At 36.3% G+C, this 10,331-nt stretch overlaps 1 protein-coding gene and 1 long non-coding RNA gene across 2 annotated transcripts in view; one reads left to right on the forward strand and one right to left on the reverse strand.

Annotated features, from left to right (window-relative positions):
* Positions 1-10,331, forward strand: part of LOC143922944 (integrator complex subunit 12-like) — an 86,928-nt gene that overhangs the window by 69,100 nt on the left and 7,497 nt on the right. The window lies entirely within an intron of this gene.
* Positions 613-3,622, reverse strand: LOC143922526 (uncharacterized). Its single transcript, XR_013261585.1, has 2 exons — positions 3,403-3,622; positions 613-1,073 (listed from the first exon to the last, which is right to left on the reverse strand). It is a non-coding gene; the product is annotated as an uncharacterized LOC143922526 (long non-coding RNA).

A 10,331-nucleotide genomic window follows, 5' to 3' on the forward strand; every position in this document is an offset into this window, starting at 1 on the left:
AATTTAATTAATCAAGGAATACAAAAGTTTGAAGTGATGGAACCAGACATTGAAAGATTTTCAAATGTGAACCGCAGGATTCAAGAAAATCTTGCATGCTACCAAGAAATATATAGAGAAAAAATACAGGATAATTTTCAAACAAAATTAGACACATTTTTCAAAAAAACTCATACGACTGTATCTCAAACTGAAGATGAAGAAATGGATTGTACTTATGTGATAAGTGATGAGGATGTCTAATTTATAATTAATAAGTACGGATGATGTAGATTTTTTTTTAAATTTAAATATGAATTCATTTGAATTACTGTATTAATAAAAGCAATATATTCCTCGACTTACGACGGATTCGACTTATGACCGAGGTTCAGGAACGTATCTCCGTCGTAAGTCGAGGAATACCTGTATTTGAATTTATCGAGGACATATTGTTACAATACGTATTACATCAATTTTGAAATTAAAATATTTGATATTATTCAGGATACAACATTACAATAAATAATAGTGAGCACAATACATCAATTTTGAGATTAAATTATTTATTTTAAACATTTAGTAAATTTCACAAATAAACTTATTTAATTTTTGATAATTTTTTTTTTTTTTAGATAATTTGAAACATTATCAACCTTTCTTGTTACATTTCACAACTTTGTCAACATACCGAATATACCACCAAGAGGCCAAATGTAACATTATGATTATGCAAAGACGTTAAACAAAAATTGCAATGTGTTTATTTTGTATTGTTTCGCTTATTTTCACGGTGTTTGTTCGACTTCTTTTTGACAATCTGAAGCCGCTGATCGCCCGATATGATGTTTATAGTCGGTGTTACAACCTTGGGAGGAGTAGGCAGCTCGTCCAACGGGATCTGAGGCGGGGGGCTCACGGAATTGGCTTTTTCCGGAGATATCGGACCGCTGGCAGTCGACGACGAAGAACATTCGATCACCATCGGCGGAGAATTAATGCTGCTCGCATTGTCGAAGTCTAGAGCGTCGAGACAAGTCATACAAGCCAGGCAGATTCTGCATCGGTCCGCTTATAATTGGACTGTGACACTCCTAGAAAAGTCAAAGGTTGAGTTTCTTTTGTCATGAGATTTAATCAGATGTTTTTACATATATATATGTAGGAATGATTTTTAAACGAGCCGTAATTGTGGTTGGTCAAACTGCAAGGGATAAAGTATGAGTGTGGTATGCATGGGAAAGACCGGATGCGTGTTGTTATGGTCACTTGTTGGAGAACAAGCCCGAAGCATGTGTTAATAAATACATAGTTCTGACTTAATCTGCGTTTCACTTGGAATCCTTCACATCCGGATCCTATATTTGGGGGCTCGTCCGGGATGCCCGAAGACATTCCAGTGACAGCCAGAAGCGGTCAGACGACGACGCGGAGTTTTGACAGTTGAGGTTAGGACGATGCAAACATGGCTGATGGAGGTGTGAACCTGGCTGATGTAAGTGTGAACAGTGATGGTTTGCACAGAAAAAGACCTTTGCAGCAACGGGCTTCACGAGAGATGTCTGCTCAAAGAGAACTCATTGTTTCCAATGATGAAGAGGACGATGCGAACATGGCTGATGGAGGTGTGAACCTGGCTGATGGAAGTATGGACGGTGATGGATTGCAAAGAAGAAGACTTTGGGACTACGGAGACATACCGTTTTCAAATACAGATGAACCACCCGATGATCAATTTGGAAAAGGATCTAAGGATTATAGTCATTTGAAGAATTCTGAAGATGAGAATAAAGAAAAGGAAAAACATAAAGACAAAGAGAAAGATATGGCTAAATCACAAGAAGGATTAAGGGACCCAGTCAAAATTTCAACACCAAAAGACACTGTATTCACTTTCAAGCTCAGTCGTAGTCGGATTGATGTTAATTCAATGGAAAAGAAAATAGAACCATGGATTGAGAAAAGACTTACTGGATGTATCAGTGAGCTAGAACCAATATGTGTTGACTTCATTTATGGTAAATTACTAGCAGAATATCTGTGGGGTGACGGCAGATTCCTCGGACAGTCACAGAGAATCGCCGAGGGCATTGGATAGAATTTAAGTTGCACCGATGGAAGTGAAGTGTGCGTTTGTGAATTAGAGAATAAGTGAAATACCTGGAGGGTTTTTAGTTAAGCCTTACTTGTAATTTGATGATTGAAAAGTGTAATGTTTTATTGCTTATTCTAGTATTTTTTGGGAAGTGCTTGGTACATTGAATCATGTTTTAATGTGGTTACATGCTTAGAAGAATATAAGATAACTGTATTGAAATGTAATTCTAGTAATGTTTTAAAATGTGATTGTTTCTGGTGTAAAGATTTAACCTGTCATTGTAAAGGTATTGATTTTAATGTTTTATTGCTAATTCTAGTAATGTTTTAAAATGTGATTGTTTCCGGGGTAAAAATTTAACTTGTCATTGTAAAGGTTGTGATACCTTTCTGTTTTGTATTGCTTGTAATAATTTTACATAGTAATTGTGATGATTTATGTGTAACTTTAATTGTGATGATTTATGTGTAACTTTAATTGTGATGATTTATGTGTAACTTTATTGAAGATTGAATTGTGTTGAAATGAAAAATTGATTTGTAGTGAAATGTGTAACGATTAATTTGTTATAATTGTAATTGTTATGTAAATTGTAAAATGATTGATGTATAAGTGTATTGAAATGTAGTTGTGATGATGATTGTAATTGTGATGTAAATTGTAATTGTGACAATTGAAAGCATGTTTAGAAGAATATAAGATGATTTTATGGAATGGAAGATGAAACATTGTTGAGGATGATAGAGGAAATGTTTTAAAAGAATGTGAGATGAAACATTGTTGAGGATGATAGAGGAAATGTTTTAAAAGAATGTAAGATGATATATTGTATAGAGTAGAAGATGAAATGTAAAAGAATGTGAGATGAAATGCTGTAAAAATATAAAAGACAGAATGTCATCCGAGGGCGAATGACAGTCAGGAATGACCGAAATGTAGGAATGATTTTTAAACGAGCCGTAATTGTGGTTGGTCAAACTGCAAGGGATAAAGTATGAGTGTGGTATGCATGGGAAAGACCGGATGCGTGTTGTTATGGTCACTTGTTGGAGAACAAGCCCGAAGCATGTGTTAATAAATACATAGTTCTGACTTAATCTGCGTTTCACTTGGAATCCTTCACATCCGGATCCTATATATATATACATATATATATTTATTTATTTATTTATTCACAAAGTTGCCATAGTGACTTTACAGATCAACTCCAAGTCGACACTATGGTTATATAATAAGGAAATTAATATAAAAATTTGAAAATATAAAAATATGAATATAAAAATGCAATATGTTACAAGTTGCTACGATCTCAAACTAAACAGTACCTCAACCAGATCAGTATCAGATCAGTATCTTTCTCCTTTTCGCGTTCCTTTTCCTTCTCTCGCCCCGTGTCCAAATATTTCACCTCATCTAAAGCTGAACGCAATTGGTCGGTAGAATCGCTGCTCGAAGAGTGCAGCAATCGCAGAGCTTGGCAGATGGTGGGGTCCAGCTCTAAGGCACACATCGTGACGTCGTAGACTGACAAGCTGTGACTGACGAAAAACCGATAGTGAAAAAATTCTGTGTTGCTAGCCGATACAATATTAACTGAAGGCCAAAGGTTTTCAGAATTAATCAATACTTCATTGGGATATGGGTGTACAATGGTCGACTACTGCATGACTTGTACAAAAACCAACTGTTGCTCTTTATTGCGAATCATTACTAGACACGATGTCAATAAATCTCACTGCTATTTTATTTAAGACACAACAAAGCAACAGGTGTTTTTCTACAAAATATATTATTTATTTATGAGAATACATGGGGAAGACGGCGGAAGCCGATAGGTCCACGGGGCCTAATCGCTTAGTATAGATAATGAGATAAAACACTAATTACTCATAACATTAATATGGTAAAAGACAAAAAAAGTAAACACTATAAAGGATATGACTAGAGATGATAAAAAATCTGTATAATGGAACATCTGGCAGCCGAAAAGTCCATCATACTAACGATAACTATCATACTAACGAGAACTCGAGTGCCAAAAATTGTGTATTTGCGATTTTCATGGAAAAATTGTCTTTGTGACCACCGCAATGTGACGAATAGTCCAATTACCTTTTAGTACATAGGTAATTATTAAAGAAAGGTCATATTAATTTAAATATAAGACTTTTTATAAAATTATTTGAATGTCAAATATCATATTTATTCAAAATTTATGCATAAAATACATTTAATATATGTAATACAAGATCCTCTTAAACATTGAAAATTTTATGTATGTATTTATATTTTAACAATAGATAAAGGACAGTTTGATACATATGTATATTGCTTTAGCAAATGCTCTATCAAGTTGATGACATTCAGAATCAGTAATATTGTCAAAATATGATTATATTCGCCTATGGTTTATGCTAAGTAAACGTGCAGTAGATTCAATGCATGAAGATTCAGAAGTAGTGGACTGGTCTATAGCATCCAAGTCAATAATATCGGTATCTATGTATTAGTGTAGTGTGCGTGGGATGCGTGATGTGGAAAAAGGGCGGGAGATTATATAATAACAACAGGTTGTAAGTCTTTTTGTATGGCGACTGTATTTTATATAAATTATACAGAGATCAAGCAAGGGGGAAGGGGGGAACGATTTCGAATTCCGAGATCGACATATTTGCCACTTGCATTTCGAAAAAACGACAATAACTAATATCCAACTCAAATACAAATTGGACTCTCCTGGCGGCGACTCTCGTCGGGTGTACCGCAGGGCTCTGTCCTCGGACCATTCCTGTGGAACGCTATGTATGACGGGCTACTGAGTGTAGAGCTCCCGGAGGGTGCCAGCGCCGTTGCTTTTGCGGACGATGTCACAATCACGGTGGTTGCGAAATCCCTCAGAAGCGTGGAGATCTGCGGCAATGATGCGCTCTATCGGGTGAAGACATGGCTAAATCGCGCTGGGCTGGAACTAGTGTGAGATCACAGTTATCGTCATGATCATGGTATCACAGTTATCGTCGTAGGGAGGCAATCTGCTTTAGAGAATATGTCAAGATTAAAAATGCTGAATTCCATAATTTATTGATAAATATTACTTATACTATGCTATTTTTAAATTTTTCGTTCTAGTATATTTAGAACTGAAATTTGGATTTAATGTACGTTTAGAATCCTAGCTCCACGCTTGAAACCCAATTATAAATGTGATATTAAATTCTGAACTAAAAAAGTAATTCGAAAAAATATGTGGCTTCAAATTTTTAAACTCTTTCCAATGTTAAATTTTATTTATCGCTGTGTGAATGAGCTGATAAGCATTAAATATTGTGCGAAACAATTAGACATGTCACAAGCTACAGTTATTGATTGAAATCATTATTTACTTAGGGTCTGTGTGGTGTCGCAAATAGAACAACCAAATACCATGATCGGTGGAGAAGAGATGGTCATTGAAATTAGCAAACGTCTTTTCGTTTATATACGTACCAAATTTTTTGTAAAAAACTTCTATAGCTTCACACAAGAGTATTTTTAATACATGACTTGATACAATAGTCAATTTTCTTTAACGTTAGTTGTTTTACATATTGATTATTCATATATTGAAAAGAATATATGTGTTCTGTGTGCATATCTAAGTTTCCCATCCGAATTTACGTTGTTACTACTACGACATTTGTTTACGTTTTTACATTTGACATTTGACGTGTGTGCATTGATACCGCGACATATATAATCCATTGAGGAGTCAGTCAGTCAGTCAGTCACTTTTCTTCGAAGCCGCTGATATAGCTGAACGCATATCTAACATCTACTGCCCCTCCTCTATCATGTCCAACTTGTCTAAAGAATACAAACATAACCCCGTGGGTTCCACATCAGATGACGGTTTATCCATAAAGCTTTTTGCCGGGATGGATTTCATTGTATGTTGGTCTAACAAATTCAACGTGGATCGTTTCCAAGTCGAAAAACATTCCCGTGATTGGGTTCCACTGATTTCAATGCTATTTTCATAGTGTAGTGGATGTGGTGGAGGCAGTTCAACAGCATGCTGCATTTTTATATGAAAGAGGTGGAAAAATGACTAGTATGATCAAGGTAATGAATATTATGACAATGAACATTTTATAAAGCTACATATGTACATAATAAATTTAAAATTCTTTTCTTACAGAAAATATACATTCAATGTATAGGGAGAATAGGAGGCGCCAAAATTAAATTTATAGAAAATCCCTTTACTGTAATAATCACAACTCGGCTAATGAAGAGAGACCAAACCATAATAACATTATATTTATTGACTCAACGTCATCCTGTGATTTGCAACAACACACTATAACTTTTGTTCTGACAGAAAGTATAGCCAGCGCTGTTCCATTAGCAGTTATCACTACTAAAGTCTAACAACTTTTGAGAATTTTTCAGCATTTTCAGCTCTTTTGAAAGATTTCTGGGGAACATAAATCCAAAATATATAGTGACTGCCGATTCTCATGCCGAACGCTTAGCTCTCAGTAATGTTGTTAAGGATTTGGAGATGGATCTATGATTGGAGTTTTAATAGTGGATAGACAGATATTATATAGATTATTTAAAAATATAATTATTTCCAACTCATCCCATCTCATGAAGCTGAAATAAACTTTATTATATTTAATAGTTCAGAGGTATGCAGAAAATACTTAGACTGGTTTAAACTTTTGTTTTCCATAAAAATATTGTTTATTTATAGTTCCAAACTGACTAAAATATCACGATTAGATTATAACCTTGTTTTCACATTGTTCTACCAGAACTTAAAATTGATACATAATTTTTTTTGTATATATGTATGTACATATCTTCCTATTTTTTAAATTATGTATATATGTTTTTAACTTTTCTAAATAATTAATGTTTTACATATATTGTTTGTTTATAATGTTTTACCTTTATTACTTATTTATATTGTTAAAAGCAATTTTTCTTAAGATGTGTAATTCTGTTATTCTCATAATTACATATATGACTTAAATATTAATCAGCTAATCACTCACCATATAAAGTTTATCTCTTTTAATTAAAATAATTTAATAGTTCTAATCATTGTCTTTTACCTATTCTCTTGCGAAAAGTCCATTATCGATATTGTGTCTTAAAACTCATGAAAAGAATTCACCGAAGAATGGAGATATCTGATTTTTTTTTATTTGGTGATTCTTCAATGATTCAATGTTGAAATCACTTATTTCATGTGTCTTTTTTGTGTTTTACATTAATGAATATATATTTTTTGTTACGATTGTTTTAAATGTTATTAAAATTATGTTTTAATGCTTTTATATGAATAAATGCTATTCTGTTGCTTGAGTGGCCCGTATTTAAACCCAATTACCTGACTCTTATTTCAATTTAAAACCGAAAAATCAAGGTGGACAAGAAATGGTCAAGCATCAAAAAAAAAAAAAAAATAGCCTATGTTTGGGAATTCCGAGTCATATTATATTTACACGATCAATCATAAATTGGGATTTATTTCAGTGAATTAAGATTTCGAAACATACTTAAGTAATTATAACTCTATAAAATTGCATTATGATACAGTTATTTTCTTTCTTAAATATAACATGTAAATTAAAAAGCAGAATATACTACGATGACAATTCATATGTGTGTAGCGGCTGGCGAGCTTTTCTGAAATAAAATTATTTTGTGGAGCGAGTAGCTTGTTACAGGGACGAGGAAGAGATGATAAAAATTATAACCATTATTCTCAAATGCTTATATTATATTTTCCAAATAGCAGTTTTGTGTAAACAAGATTTAGGTAGACAAGTTTTGAAAGGAGTATCTATACAATCAGAATGATATTTGACAGTTTAGATTTGAATAGGATGTGTGATTGTAGAGTGTTGAAACAATAAAGGTTTTATTTGTTTATTTAAGATATAGCCAAGCTTAATAACTAATTATATTCAATCACACAAATAATAATGTATTAATATATTTATGTAAATGTAACCCTCTGTGGTGACCGCCGGGGTTCTGGCAGTACCAATGCGATGCACGGTCAGTCACCGTTTTGCGGGAAGCATTCTCTTCGTCAGAATAAACAACACCGTCACTGTTGCACTCGCCTTCCCCCATACCTCTAATAAAATATCTATCGAAATACCTAGGTAACATTTTCTTATCTAACTTATAAATAAAAACCAACATATATATACATATTTTCAGAGTATCATCAAATTTATTAAATACTTTAACACGGATCTTATACTAATATACCTATGTATTTATGTGCATCTAAGATACTCTTCGTGGCTCTATTCTGTAATTTTTGTAGCCTATCTTAGCCTAGCCTACAGAAAAGATCCACAACACATTATGGAGGATGAACGAATGAGACGACTGGCATGTTAATGCACGTGTTTATTATATGACAGCTGAAGACAGAGTGAGTAGCAGCACTCCGAACCCAGCCGGGTTGGTCCCCACTCGCAGGAAGGCAACCAAACTCGACCATGTCGTATCAGCGAGCCGCCACATCACTCCCCCCCCAGCATCAGCGATACCAAAATTACAAAGAAACAAATTTTACAAAAGAAAAAAATTATTGTTACACAAAGAGAAAAAATTATTACGTGGGGAGAAAAAAAAATGTTGACGTGGGTCATCCGCTGTGTACATAGGTGTACCGCCCTGAATGGTCGGTAGATTCGAGGGCGGTGACGTCGCGAGCAGGACGGTGGGTGGTCCGATGGTCGCGCGATGCGATGCTGCGGCGGCGCCGCTCTTCCGAGGCTGATGTCGGTTGGTGGGGCGGCGGGGGCGGCAGGGGCATCGATGTGGTTGATGATACTCCGAGCTGGACTGTGAGTCGTTGTGGCTCGTGGAGGTGTTGTAGCGCTACCGCCCGTCTCGGCGTGACGACGCTCGTGGGGACGGACGGGGCCTTGATGATGATGATGATGATGATGGTGCTGAGGTGGTGTATGTCTTGTGGTGCTGGATGACCGTTCTATGTGTAGTGGATCGCGCATGACTCCACATCCAGCTGTCAAGATCGTCGTCTCATTCGCTCCCCCATTTTTTAAAAGCACCTGTCGTCGACGTTGTGGCTGGACGTCGGTAGGTAGGTAGCCGTGTCTGCTCGTTTATTGTCACCCGCGGGCCGCGACGCGCTGTGTTGATGGCGATGGGGGCGCGGCGGGTAGCTTCCCCCGCCTGGCTCGGCGAGGCAGGGATGAGCGGCATGTTGAAATTGATCGAGGCTGCGTGGCTCGATGTCGGGGGTCACCAGTATGGAGGATGAACGAATGAGACGACTGGCATGTTAATGCACGTGTTTATTATATGACAGCTGAAGACAGAGTGAGTAGCAGCACTCCGAACCCAGCCGGGTTGGTCCCCACTCGCAGGAAGGCAACCAAACTCGACCATGTCGTATCAGCGAGCCGCCACAACATAAAATGTGGTCGGACAATTGCATTATATATGATAACTGCCTCCACCACATCCACTATACTATGAAAATAGTATTGAAATCACTTGGAAACGATCCACCTTGAATTTGTTAGACCAGCATACAATGAAATCCATCCCGGCAAAAAGCTTTATGGATAAACCGTCATCTGATGTGGAACCCACGGGGTTATGTTTGTATTCTATAGAAAAGTTGGACATGATAGAGGAGTTAGATGGTGTTCAGCTATATCAACGGCTTCGAAGAAAAGTGTACACTGACTCATTAATGTATTATATATGCCGCATTTTGGAGTACACACACGTCAACTGTCAAAAGTGAAAACGTAAACAAATGTCTGTTAGTGTGTCTGAGCTATCGACGCGGCACCGGTGGCAAAGCAAAAACGGACGGGAAACTTAGATATGCTGGCCGTTGTTTGTGGTCTTCGCGAGGAGTTCGCGGGAATCTGTCAGCTCATCCGAAAAAGGTTCGCATGGCAATCGCTTTTGCGTTCATTTCACTTTGACAGTTCGAATATCAAATCAAAATTTAATCTTAATTCACCGCGCTAAATGTACCGCAGAGAGGTACGAGGTATGAAAACACTGATTGTGTACTAACACTAAGAGGATCCTTTATTTATGTTCACTTGTTACAATAGTAATTATATGTAAAAAAGAAGGTCGTTTTCGTTTCTCAGCTTCGGAGCCAATGGGACGCTGCCAGAGATTCATTCTGCATGTTTGTACAAGAGCGATGATTATGCCATCGGCTTCATCTTTAATATGGACGGTATCTACA

This window comes from Arctopsyche grandis, chromosome 2 (genome assembly GCF_051622035.1).
Source record: "Arctopsyche grandis isolate Sample6627 chromosome 2, ASM5162203v2, whole genome shotgun sequence".
Classification (NCBI taxonomy): domain Eukaryota; kingdom Metazoa; phylum Arthropoda; class Insecta; order Trichoptera; family Hydropsychidae; genus Arctopsyche; species Arctopsyche grandis.